The sequence below is a fragment of the Lynx rufus genome, unplaced genomic scaffold (genome assembly GCF_022079265.1).
Source record: "Lynx rufus isolate CCGP_SWC_20201006 ecotype Redwood Valley unplaced genomic scaffold, mLynRuf1.p SCAF_11, whole genome shotgun sequence".
Lineage (NCBI taxonomy): Eukaryota > Metazoa > Chordata > Mammalia > Carnivora > Felidae > Lynx > Lynx rufus.
This window is the reverse complement of record NW_025814825.1, coordinates 56,076,949-56,090,328: the sequence shown is the minus strand read 5'-3', so window position 1 is coordinate 56,090,328 and position 13,380 is coordinate 56,076,949. Positions and strand designations below refer to the sequence as shown.

Sequence of the window (13,380 nt, the reverse complement as noted above, 5' to 3'; positions counted from 1 at the left end):
CTTGCCCTTTTGTCTTACCTGGTCTGAATCTTGTGGGCCATAAACAGAACCTCAGGGTAAAGAAAAGCGATAGCAACAAATGACAAAACATAGCGTTCTACCTCCTTTCCGACGGCGTTGGAAGGCCCGAGGCATGATTCCCCTTGGTTCCGTTCGGAGGCTGGTGAAAGGCAACGATCTAATGGTGACCTTTGGGAACAACTTCTCCCTATTTTGTCCCCTTTGGACGTCCATCTCTGAGGATTAGAAATGAGCCAGAGCAAGATAGAAGGGAAAAGTGAAACTGTATAGATGCCTGCGTCCCCACCTCCGGGTTTGAATTCCGAGTTAGCCTCAGGAAGGCCCGTCAGATTATTATTATCACTATTATTTCAAACCAAGCTTCTTTTAAACTGCATATGTTTTCCTTTCCAATAGTACAAGTAAAATATCATGGCTGGTTCAAGGTATGATGTCTGCATAATGCCCAATTGCGCTATATAAGACAGATCACACTACATTAGCCAGGATTATGTTGCCTCTTGATCTTATCAGCTTTGTTTCCTACACTACGAAAAGATCTAACACACTGCCGGTTAGCAGTTTGGCTTAGACAATCTCCACAGTCATCCATCACTGTCCCTGGTTAGCAGGAGGCATTAGGCACAAAGCTAGGGGACATGACACAGCTGACACGCTCTTCCCAAGCCAACTCTCTAATTTCACATTTACAAGGCTCTTCTTATGCTTGTCCTTCCTTCCTCGTGAAGCTTTCTTTTCCTTCGTAAGAGGAAATCTATACCCTTCGCCTTCTGAAATCTGATGCAGACTGTTGGACGTCTCAATCGTTTGTTTGCTTGTTTTTAAGTCCTTAACAACTGTAGATAAGAGACGGAGCAAATGTATAAGGTAAAATATAGTCCTGAGCTAAAAAGAGGGTAGTAAGTCAGATGCCCGAGGGAGAAGAAACTAATTAGTAGATTAAATCTGACCAATCCCATCTTCTGGATAAACTCCGGGCCCACAGTGGGAATCCTCCGCAGAAAGAATACAGCCAGTGGAGCAGTTGGGATTTGGCGTTTTGGTTTTTCATCGAATTTGGGATTTATTCCCAACTTCTCCATTTCTGCTTTAAAGTGGCTCTTTTGAACAGCCCCGGGAGTCAGCGAGGACATCTGGATTCCAATCCACTCTAAATCGGAACAGAGGGCACCAGTCCACCTGTGAAGCGGGCATCATGGGCAGCCTCATCCGGAGACGGGAAACAGCACGAGATCGGAAAACAGAATCCATTACCCTATTTGTGGTCACAACCTGATAGGATCAAGCATTACTAGGGCTCCCAGTAGAAATATCTATGTGTCAAGCAGTAAACTCGATAATTGTAAGAATACATTTAATGCCGCAGGAGAGAATGCCAAACCAGAAGATTAACATTTCTGTTACATAATTACGAGTTCAAGGAGTTCAGCCTCTTATCACTCTACGGTGAGTATAGAAAAGTAGGAGTGATCCTCTTTAAGTTGTAATTATTTAAGTGAGATGTGAGGTCCGGCGGCCTTATTCTTACCCTTCCGGGCTGGCAGATGTTGGTATGCAGAATCTGTGCGAGAAGGCACAGCACACTATCACAGGGAGACATGTTTGATGATTCTTTAAAACCAACTAAGAGAAGTTAATCTCATTGAACTTCTTTTTATTCAACAAAAGAGTTGGATGTTTCCAAGTCTAATGTGACTATAATGTTCATTAAATGGACTTCTTTACACCTTTAAATGGATTAACGGCACACCTTCACAGTCTAATTATTATACATGTCATTCAAAAAAATCACAGATCTAATTCAGGGGATGATAAAGGCCTTTCTTTTACAACTCTCGGAAAGACAGTGCAGTAAATGGATTTGATTTTTATCTGTGTCACTTTTTTTTTTTTTTTTTTTTAAAGGGCACACGTTGCTTCTAGGAGGTAGGAGGGAAGGACGGCACTGAATGTGCGGAGTTTTTCTGCCCTAGTGATTTTAGTTTGGAGATTTAGGAGCCCCCCATGCCGGACTCGCTTGCCCTTCCGGACTCGCTGTGCCAGGTACCTTAGGGGTTCCTCCCGCCTAAGCCTGCTCAGCTAATGACTTCAGTCTGTCCAGGACAGCTCGTAGTCAGATAAGCGATAAATTATGCACGGCCCCCTTTTAGTCTTAGGCCTTTGGGGCTTCTCGGAGTTCCTTTACCAGGACCTTTCTTGAAAGCAAGAGAAACGCTCTCACCAGGCCCCTAGAAACAGCAGTTCGGTTAACACGTACACATCCTATATCAACTATCTTTGGACCTCTACTTGTCTCTTTTTTTTTTTTTTTTTTTTTTTTTAATCGGGGGAACATTAAACTTGTTGCACTCTGGCAGTTCGTTGGTGTCCCAAGGATGTCACAGGCTTTGCTTGGCTCAGGTGGGTACAGAATGTTCTAGATGCTATCAGAAATAGGCAGGGACATTTCTTTCCTTGGGGACAGGATCTATAGGGGTGGGCCCTGGAAAACCCACAGTGAGTGATTTCAGGTTTTTTTGGCTTAAGGCTGAAAAAGGTACAGGTTTGTCTTCATTCACTCATTTTACCAACATTTATTGGGAAATCAGTATAGGCCAGGTGCTAAGCGTGACCTTATCACATGCAACACAAAGTTGAGCAGACACAATTGTTATCCTCAGGGAGCATTCAGCCTAAGAGAGATTAACGTGTAATTCTGTAAGTCGAGAAAGTCTCTAAATTGTCCATAGGAGAGGGGTTAGAGCTGGTAATCTGGTTAGACGTTGATTCTAGAGGTCTTGCTTTGAGGTTGTGCTTGCTTAGTGAGCTCTCACACTATTTTTTACTCATGTCGTATCTTATATGGAGTTGTTTTGGAGTGGTAGACGGAGACGTGGGGGGAGAAATGAAGCACCTGTCTTTCTCTTGGGGTCATCGCTGGACATCTCCCAGTCCGGGCTCCTCCAAAGGAGGCTGGAAGGGGGAGGGGGACCCAGGCTGGGTCACAGGTGGTAATGTAAAGTGTGTCTTTGGAGCATCCTTATGGCGCAGCGGAAGGAACATACACTGTGCCCATACTATCAGGTGGGAAGGCCAGCGCTCCTGCTTCCAGAGATGTGAGTGGCAACAAATTACTCACCCTCTTTAAGCCTCAATTTCCTTATCTGTAAGCAGGGATAATTATACCCATCTTACCATGTTCTTGTGGGCATTTAGAAGCAGTAAATATTTGAAGGGTCTAGCACAGTGCCTGGCGCACAGTAGGTGTTCAATAAATACAGGTCGCTGTGTCCTTCCCTATCCTCCCCCTCTCCCTTGCTCCGTGCCGCATATTAACCCTCATAATCAGTCTTAGCTCGGTCTTACCTCATAAAGTATAACAGCTCAAAGCCTACCTGTGTTAGAGGTCTTTGCGTTTTGAAAGGAAAATCCTCAACGATTCATTCTAAATCCCCAGGAGCAGTGGAGCGATCGCCAGCCTGGGTGGTCTTTGGGCGGATGGAGGCTGTGTTGGGATGGGCAGAACCACACCACCCTCGATTCTCACAGCCAGAAGCCCCACTTCTGGCTCCCTGGTCTCACTCACATCCGGTACCTGGAACTCCGTCTGGGGGCTGCCCCGTGTGTGACTTGGTCCGGATTGTGAGCGAGGCTGGTGTGGCCCCGGGCTCAGCACGTGCCGTCCGCAAGCCTGAGCTCACACATGGTGCTCCTGCCCCCATCTCTGCCAGCCCTCTGTTCTCCTTTGTATCTGGCATCCCCCAGGATTTGGCAGCAATGGGTGAGGATACTCTTAGAGATGCCTGTGCTGAGACAGAGAACTTAAAAACCATTTCAGTTCCGTGTTGTACCAACATCGACGATCGGAATTAATTACGCCCTAAACCAGAAGAAATTGTGTTGCAAAGAACCAACATTAGCTCGGAGACTGTAAGCCTCTCCTTCTTGTGTTCTGAAGCAGCACGAGCAGGTACCTTGATAAAGCAAACATCAGCCCTTTGTTTCATGTAGGTCCTGTGTCCTTGTTTCCAAACTAATAAATACTGAATGAGTAAATAATTTTGTTTTCTCTTTGCGTTCTAAAGACTGAGTTGTATTTGGCCAAGTAACTTAGGGAATATCATTAAATACTTTTCAAATCGTGCTTTCTCTAGGACATATTCTGCTCTTGGAAAACGTCTACATATCAGTCTAGAATGGGGAGATGGAAGGAAGTGGGGTGTGAACCTAACTCTCTGGAAAAGGCCCCTCGAAACTGAGACTGTCCACTCCCAGGAGAGTAATCAGCAGTGGGCAGCACCTATGGTCCATTCATTCATTCACTCGCTCATTTGTCTTCTCGTTAATTCCAGAGGGGCCGGGGATTCCAAGGTGTACAATGAAATATCAAATTATGGGAGTTAAAAATCTTACCCAGACAAACACATTTATACATGATAAAATGCCAGAAAATAATTTAATTATAAAAATCTGATGTCAGGATATTTAAGAATAGAATTCTAATATTTTATTTTATATATATATATATATATACATATATATATATGTATATATCTATGGATGTAATATCTAATAGCATGAATGCGTGATTTTATATATATAAATAATATGCAGGTTACATAGGAGATGATGTTAATTCCAAAGGTCTATACTCAGTAGCCAGAAAACATAGATTATTACTTCAAGATTTTCCTCTACGAGGGCATTCTGTGATGACTCTATTTCCATCTTAGATTTGCTTAATCAGTGAGATAAGAAAAGTTAAACAACCTCATTATATTTTATGTTAATTTTGTCCCCGGCTTATCAGGTAATAGAAAACATGCTTTGATTTGCACTTATTCAGAGGCCTGACGTCAGCTCCAGCGCTTGGGAGGGAAAGGATCTTTGTTCGGGAAGCTACTTATTGGACAATTAACATGTGGAAACTATACCAAACAGTATGTGAAAATGGTCAGTTCATGTTGAATTTCCAAAGGGTGGAGGCTCATTCGTCTTACGAGACCATGACAAGTCTTGCTGATGGAATAAATGGGATCATTGTATTTCAGTCTCCAGGTAATTATCAGAAATGAAGCTTCGCGAATTCTCCCCTAATGGGGCCACCTGTCACCCTTCAGTCTTCGTATATAATGGCATTTTGTTTCTGAAGACCCGGGCCCCAGTTTAGCTCTTCCAAATGTTAGGGACCGTGTCCTGATTTCCCCTTGTCTTGCTGTGACGAATAGATACATTTTCAGCTGGTTCCCCACCCTCCACCCAACACGTGACCCTGCGTGTCCAGAGTGCCTGTGGCAGGCGTGTAAAGCTATAGCAAAGCCAGGTGTTCCGCCGTCATCGCTTGCCCATCGGCGGACTGATCGCGGAGACATCCGGGGGGGGGGGTGTGGGGACCGTGGGTGTTGGGGGGGTGATTCACTCACCGCCACCACGCCCACTCCCTTCCCCTCCCGGTCACCTGCTGCCAGCTGCTCTGGGCTTGTGGTGGCTGCAGCAGGCTGTTGCGGAGACCCAGGGCAGGCAGGCGGTGGAGGTCAGGGCACGGGGGGCTTCTGGTACGTTGCTTAGGGCCTCAGCCAGAATGCCCCCGCCACATCTTTTCTACTGATAGGCCGGCAGCGTGTACCCAAGGCTTTTCCTCTGAGGCTGGACAGAGAAGGCAAAATGGCTCTGGGGTCCCTCGTGTGACCCACAGGCTCTCACACCTGCTGCTCTCTGTGGATCTCGGCTCGACGATTCAAGACTTATTGCGACCAGGGTATTCCGTGCCAGCCCTATTGTCATCACGGATTTGCGTGATGTGTCAGATACTGAGAGCTCAACGATCTCCCTAACTTTGTCCTGGGCTCATCAGGGAACAGAAAACACACTTTGATTTGCACTCCTGCAGAGACCTTTGTGCAGGACAGGACTCACTGGACAATTAACATCAGGAAACTATACCAACCAGTATGGGAAAATGTGCGGTTCGTGTTGAATTTCCAGAGGGCACAGGCTCGTTCTCCTCATTCTCGGGGTGAGGGGCTGGCATTGTTGGGTTCAGTAATAACTACCAAAGGTAGACCTTTTTCCGGAGCGTGGGGGCCTCCACGTACAAATGCAGTACTGGGAATGTATTTTCTCTTCCTTATGATTTCTTAATAACGTTTTCTTTTCTCTAGTTTACTTCATTGCAAGACGACAGTTGTAATGCATGTAACACGGAAAATACGTGTGAATTGGCTATTTATGTTATTTGTAAGGCTTCCGGTCAACAGTTGGCCTTAGTAGTTAAATTTGGGGGGAAGAAAAGTTATACACTGATTTTCACTGTGCAAGGGGTCGGGTCAGCGCCCCTAACCCCCACATTGCCCAAGGGTCAACTGTACTTTCAGTGGGTCATGCCTTGTGTTTAGTTGTCTAAAAGAAGGGGAAATAACCTTGAGAGTCTTTTACATTTGAGTGAGGATGCTTTCTCATGTGTTTTTGTTTAAATTTTTTTTTAACATTTATTCATTTTTGAGATACAGAATGTGAGTAGGGGAGGGGCAGAGAGAGAGGGAGACGCAGATCTGAAGCAGGCTCCAGGCTCCGAGCTGTCAGCACAGAGCCTGACGCGGGGCTCGAACTCACGAACCATGAGATCATGACCTGAGCCGAAGTCGGACACTTAACCGACCGAGCCACCCAGGCGCCCCGGATGCTGTCTCGTTTGAGTGAGAAGTACCCTTCAGGACTTGGGAGCAAGGGTGGGAAATATCACTTGAGTCCAGGGCTTGTAGGGAGTTACAGCCTTATAGGTCTGGTCTGTATGCATCGGGGACCACAACACTACAGGGAAGTATAATTTCACGCTAATTAGGACTTCTTACAAACCACTTCCAGATGAAAATTTTAATCAGTAATCAAAAGCATTCACTCCTAATGCAGGAAGGTCTTCAATACATTCTTCTATCACCCAGAGTTCCCTGCTGCAAGCTGAACCCAAATCGAGTGCGTGTCAAATTGACATCTTAACCTGAGTCTTAAATTCTCTTGCAAGTGATGGTTCTTCAGAAACATCTCCAACCTTCCCTTCCCTTCCCTTCCCTTCCCTTCCCTTCCCTTCCCTTCCCTCCCCTCCCCTCCCCTCCCTTCCCTTCCCCTCCCTTCCCCTCCCTTCCCTTCCCCTCCCTTCCCCTCCCTTTCCCCTCCCCTCCCCTCCTTTCCCTCCCCTCCTTTCCCTTCCCCTCCCCTCCTCTCCCCTCCTGTCCCCTCCCTTCCCTTCCCCTCCCTTCCCTTCCTTTCTCCTTCCCTTCCCCTCCCCTCCCCTCCCCTTCCCTTCCCTTCCCTTCCCTTCCCCTCCCCTCCCCTTCCCTTCCTTCCCTTCCCCTCCCCTCCCCTCCCTTCCCCTCCCTTCCCCTTCCCCTTCCCCTTTCCCTTCCCTTCCCTTTCCCTTCCCTCCCCTCCCCTTTCCCTTCCCTCCCCTCCCCTCCCTTCCCTTCCCCTCCCTTCCCCTCCCTTCCCCTCCCTTTCCCCTCCCCTCCCCTCCTTTCCCTTCCCCTCCCCTCCTCTCCCCTCCTGTCCCCTCCCTTCCCTTCCCCTCCCTTCCCTTCCTTTCTCCTTCCCTTCCCCTCCCCTCCCCTCCCCTTCCCTTCCTTCCCTTCCCCTCCCCTCCCCTCCCCTCCCCTTCCCTTCCTTCCCTTCCCCTCCCCTCCCCTCCCCTTCCCTTCCCCTCCCCTCCCCTCCCTTCCCCTCCCTTCCCCTCCCTTCCCCTTCCCCTTCCCCTTTCCCTTCCCTTCCCTTCCCTTCCCTTCCCTTCCCTTCCCTTCCCTTCCCCCGGCTGGACAAGACACAGTCATGCCAGCCCCTGCATGGCTGAACTGTCATTCTCTTTTAGCTGGTGGTGTGATTTTGGCCACAGCCCCCAAGTTGACACCTGTTGAAATAATATTGGAGCCACATTTGTAACTAATCGCAACCAACATGTCAACTCAATTAATCTGACAATAGAACAACCCAGGAGAGGAGACTCTATTCAGGCCCAGGCGGATGCTCCCAGTCAAGTCCAGGCTTGTCGTCTATTATCTGACAAGCCTAGGACAAAATTAACACTAAATACAAGGTAATTTAATTAACTCCTCCTATCCCAGCAGGCAGGTCCCAGCACCCCGGGTGCCCCAGGCCTTCTAGCAAGCTGAAGAGTGTTGCACCCCCAGCGAGTAAACACTTAGGTTGGGCTTTCATTATTTTAAGTGGGTGATTTGCAACCAAGGATCTCCATGAAATTCCTTAGAGAACTAATGCAAAAGTATAGTCTTTTCTTATCTTTGAGGACTTGGCAATAAATTATATGAAAATCATCCACAGGAAAACATTCCTTGTAAGAGTCAGGATTCTTCAAGGAATATGGCGCTTCCCAAAGAGAGGAAAGGAAGAGTCAGAGACAGAGAGAAGAGAGCCCAAGACCGTGTTTCCAAAGGAACGACAACAAGAAGATAGCCTGAAAGGTTAAAAAAAATAATAATAAAGAAGCCATTATAAATATAAGAAAAAAATACACTTTGCAAACTTGTTTTATTACAAAGACCTTCCTTAGGGGACACAAAGGCCTCTTTTCTTTCCCAGTTTCAACAAAGCTGACCCTTGACTTCATCCCCACTGAATTGAACACGATCTATTTAATTTTTCTTCCCATTTTCCTGCTCTCCAATACTAAGCCAACACAAGGGACCTGAATCAACAGGTTATGAGCATACGAAAGCAAATCACAACTCTTCAGTCTGTAGAGGTAAAGTAGACAAGTTGAAAAGTCTGGATGGGAAAAATGAGGCATCGGATGGCTGTAATTGTTAGAAACAATTAGCTAGCTGAGCCTATAACTCATAAACAGATTGCCACTGGAGGTCATGCAGAGAATGTGGGCCTTTCATGGATGTCTGCGGACTAGGGTAGTTTGCTGAAAACCAGGCCTGTGTTCTTACCTGGGCTTCCCGGTGACGGATGACAACCCACGCTGAAGGTGGCTAGGGCTCTGTTGTGTGGCTTTTCTCCACGTGAAGCCAATTAGATTAGGTACCAAAGCAATAGGGAGGTTGATGCCCACATTCAAATGTAGATGAAAAGAGTTATCTGGGTCAGGAATACCAGGTCAATAAAAGCCTGCAGACCTCATTAAAAGGCAGATCAGCAGGATGGACTGAGATCATTAAATATGTTAATTTGCAGCAAGGAAATGAAAACTTTGGGAGAGGCCAGTGGCTGATGGGAGCCTCAGCCAACTGTAGGTTTTCATCTCGGCTCCCTGGATTCTGTGCTTGGGCAATCAGTTACTGGTTTCCTGGTCTCTTTTGTCAGGGAGTTGGAGTGCATGATCTAAAGTTCACCTCGATTCCATTTACTCGGTACCTCAGGGCTCTGGACATGTTATAGCCGTTACTGCTTAGCCAGGGTTGCACATTAGAATGACCTAGGGACCTTCTAGATATCCTAATGCCCAGACCTGTCCCAGACCAATTCAATCAACATCTCTGGGGGAATCCAGGAATCAGTATTTGTCAAAGATCTCCAGGTGATTCCACTCTAGGTGGCCGAGACTGAGGACCACCAAAGTCTCCTTCTTTCTAACAAATAGGCACGAGAGACGCCTACCTAAACCACCCCCACCCCCCAGCCCCACCATCCTTGAGAAGAGCTGGCTTTTTTTTGATGGGAAGGGATCAAACTAGTTGTTCGACCTCACATCTCATATTCCATTCCCTGGCATACAGCTCAGGAAACATTGGAATCAGTGACAGATCACAGGTGTAGAGGACCACAAATTATCAAGACTCCAGAGCTGCTCCTGATGGACAGAGCTGGAGAAAGCAGCCTGGGCCATCCCAGCTAGTGGGTAAGGTATGGGCTGTTGGAGGACATAGTGTGACATTTCTGTACCTCTCAGACTGGTTCTCCCAGCCCTTGTTGACGCATGGGCTGTTCTTACTAGCCTCTTGTCCTTCGCAAAATCTCTAGCATGGTGTCCGTTGTCCCTTGGCCTCCCTCCAGGAGGAAGAGGAACGTGGTGGTCCCTAAAAAAGTAGTCATCACGAAAAGTGGGTTAAGGCAAGCTACTCTTTCAGGCAAAGTGCACTATATTGAATAGTGTTCTCCTCAAAGTTCATATCCTTCCAGGAACCTGTGAGCCTGACTTATTTGGAAGTAATGTTGTTACAAAGGTAAGTAGTTAAGATGAGGTCAAACTCATCATGGAGTAAGGAGGGCCCTTAATCCAGTGTAACTAGTGTCCTTATAGGAAGAGGTGCAGACAGGCAGACGAGGGAGGGCGAAGCCACGTGTATTACTCTGCCAGGGCTGCCTTGGCAAAATATCATAGATGAGGTGGCTTAAACAACAGAAGTTTGTTTTCTCACAATTCTGGAAGCTGGAAGTCCAAGATCAAGGTGTCGGCAGATGCAGTTTCTTCTTTTTTTAAAAAAATTTTTTTTTTCAATGTTTATTTATTTTTGGGACAGAGAGAGACAGAGCATGAACGGGGGAGGGGCAGAGAGAGAGGGAGACACAGAATCGGAAACAGGCTCCAGGCTCTGAGCCATCAGCCCAGAGCCTGACGCGGGGCTCGAACTCACGGACCGCGAGATCGTGACCTGGCTGAAGTCGGACGCTTAACCGACTGCGCCACCCAGACGCCCCAGATGCAGTTTCTTCTGAGGCCTCCCTTCTCGGCTTGCAGATGGCTGCCCTCTTGCTGTGCCCTCGTATGGTCGTCTTTGGGTGATGTTTTTGGGGCTTAATCTCCTTTGCCAGTCATGTTGGGTCAGAGCTCACCCTAATGGCCCATTGTTACTTGATGGCCTTTTGACAGGCTCTGTCTCCGAGTATAATCACATTTTGAGGTACTGGGAGGTAGGGCTTCAACACATGAATTTTGAGGGGACACAACTCGGCCCGTAACTCCATGCGATGACAGAGGCAGAGAGTACAGTGACACGTCTAACAGCCAAGGAACTCTAAGGATTGCCAGCAACCACTAGAAGCTGGGAATGGGCGAGGGAGGATCCCCACCTAGAGCATTCAAAGGGCGCACGGACCCTCTGCCACATTAATTTTGGGTTTTCAGTCTCTGAACCCTGAGAGAATAAGTTTCTGGTGTTTCAAGACACCCGGTTTGTGAGAATTTGTTACAGCAGCCCCAGAAAATGTACACAGCTTGTCTTAGGCTTTTTCCGCTGTCTGCAACACAGTTTAAACGTGGAGGCACGGTGAAAACTCATGCCCTCCAAGTAAGCTTGTGCCATCCCTGCAGACCACAGCACAGGGCAGCAGAAGATCCCTAGGAGTGGACTCCTCACCTGGCGCTGGGCCACCGCAACTGCGACACCCTCCGCGACCCCGGGGTTACGGCGAGGAGCGACGTCTCCTATCAGTCCTCGCTTTTTCTTGAGGAGTGGTCCTCTGAGCACAGTTCTGGCTGCAAACCACCCATCAGAAGTTCTGCCTGGGATCCGCCTCCGTTCTGGGACCAGAGTGATGTAAAGGAGATCTGTTGCTTATTTACTGCCCTTAGCATCTAGCCCAACCCCAAGCTCCTGTCTGAGGAGGGACAACTGTTACCAGGGACCACACAGGGAAGATGTCTCGGGAAGGAGCTTTAGCTGCAAACCACAGAGTTCGGTCTCTCCTGTGGGTCTTTCAAGGAGCTGAAGCCTGTGCCTGTGGGTCCCTGGTTTTCTAAAATACATCTCTGTGGGTCTAGGGCTGGTCCCACTGTGGACCAGCTGCCCGTTACCTGCTGAATGAACAAATGAATGGATGGGTTTAAACACAGAGGTGTTTAACTCCGAAAAGCAGCTCCTGTGAGGCATTTTGCACATAGAGGTCGGCAGCCCCGGGTTCCATTCCTGGCTGTATCCGGCCACTGTGGGGCTTTCGAACGGTCACCTGTCCTCTGGGTCTGTGTGAAAGGAGGAATTCGGATGCACGCCCTCCAGTAGTCTAATGGCTCAGTCACTTTTCTTTGGCGTACGGCTTTTTTCTCCTGCTTGCTTTTGGCTCCTGACCTTGCAAATGAGCTGAGGTGTGTAAATCAGGTCCTTGAAGCCCCTTTGCAAGCAAGTGGGGCCCGAGAGGGGCGGGGAGACCAGCCAGTGTCGGCATTCCCTCCTCTAGATACCTGCAAATAACGAGAAAATAGAAAGTTGTACAGAGCCCAGGGCCTGGGGGCTGGGTTTAAGAATGATTTGTAAACGTAGGAGGAAGGGAAAGAGGGAACAGAGGAGGGAAAGGGCCCCAAAGTGAAGAACTGCACCAATTTGATCAACAACAGGCCGCCTTTATCCCCTGGCAGGAAGCACCCCAGCCCTGAGAGGTGCTCACTTTTTCAAAGAGAAAATGCAATTTGTAAACAATCAACATCGAAACAAGCTACAAACAGCCAGCCCTGACTTCCAGCAGATTTACTGATGCTTGAGTGACTACAATTCACAATGTTTTTCCACACCAACTTCTTTCATTTGTGGCCAGGTATTCGTTAGGACAGCAGGTACCCCCCCCCCAACCCCCACACCCCCCAGGACTTCTGGGCTTCTAACCTAAAGAAGAGGGGCCGGGGTCCAAGCACTTTTCCGTCCTCGTGGGTGCGGGCCCAGAGCTGCTCGTCACCACGGCTGGCCCTGAAACTCGCAGGCTAGGGTATGTTTGTTTTGTTTTAAAATTCTAGCGTTTCAAAAATCGCCCATCATTTATCACTCATCTGAGCTAAGCGATTGGAGGTGGGTGCTGGATGTTTTCCTCCAAACTCCTCCCCGCCCCCCCCCCGGCCCCGCCCCCCTCCCCCAACAGCTCCTCTCCTCCGGGGAAATCAAGAAAAACAAGATTCTACTTGTCCAGGCCCCTCAGAGACTCCTTGGAATTGCTGGAATCGGCACAATGAGTGGTAGTAATGGAACCGTGTGCAGGACGTAAATACAAACTGCCCGCCGGAGTGGCAAAAAATAATGAAGTAATTAGGTGAACTATTATCAGCACCTGTGACTGATGGGTACACGCACATTTTCTGCCTTAATTATATTATTATTTGTCGGGAACAACAAGCAGGTTCTGAAGTTGCGTCCCTTCTGGCCCCGCACCCAGCGTCTCTCTCCCAAGGGTCCCACTCACCCCAAGGTGCGAGCCCAGGATGGGGGAGACGCCCGGCCCAGCCTGCGCAAACCCACAGTGGGGAAATGAAGAGTCCTGCTCCCCAGCCCATTAGGGTTAATGCCACTTTAATTAGCCATCGATGTGACTCCTCACCGGGGCTATTTAGCGGGCCATTTCTAGGCTAAGCTTGTGTCCTGCGGACAGACCCGAACTGCTTCCGAGACGGTCAGGGAACAGAGGCTTTCTAAACAAGTCGCTGCGGATTCTATATGGAAGTGGCCA

The 13,380-nt window shown here is 48.3% G+C and overlaps 1 long non-coding RNA gene across 1 annotated transcript; it reads right to left on the bottom strand.

The window, feature by feature from the left end:
* Positions 1-11,510: 11,510 nt before the first annotated feature.
* LOC124507170 (uncharacterized) lies at positions 11,511-12,744 on the bottom strand. The gene is made up of 2 exons (XR_006960947.1): positions 12,549-12,744; positions 11,511-12,130 (listed from the first exon to the last, which is right to left on the bottom strand). It is a non-coding gene; the product is annotated as an uncharacterized LOC124507170 (long non-coding RNA).
* Between the last annotated feature and the right edge of the window lie 636 nt (positions 12,745-13,380).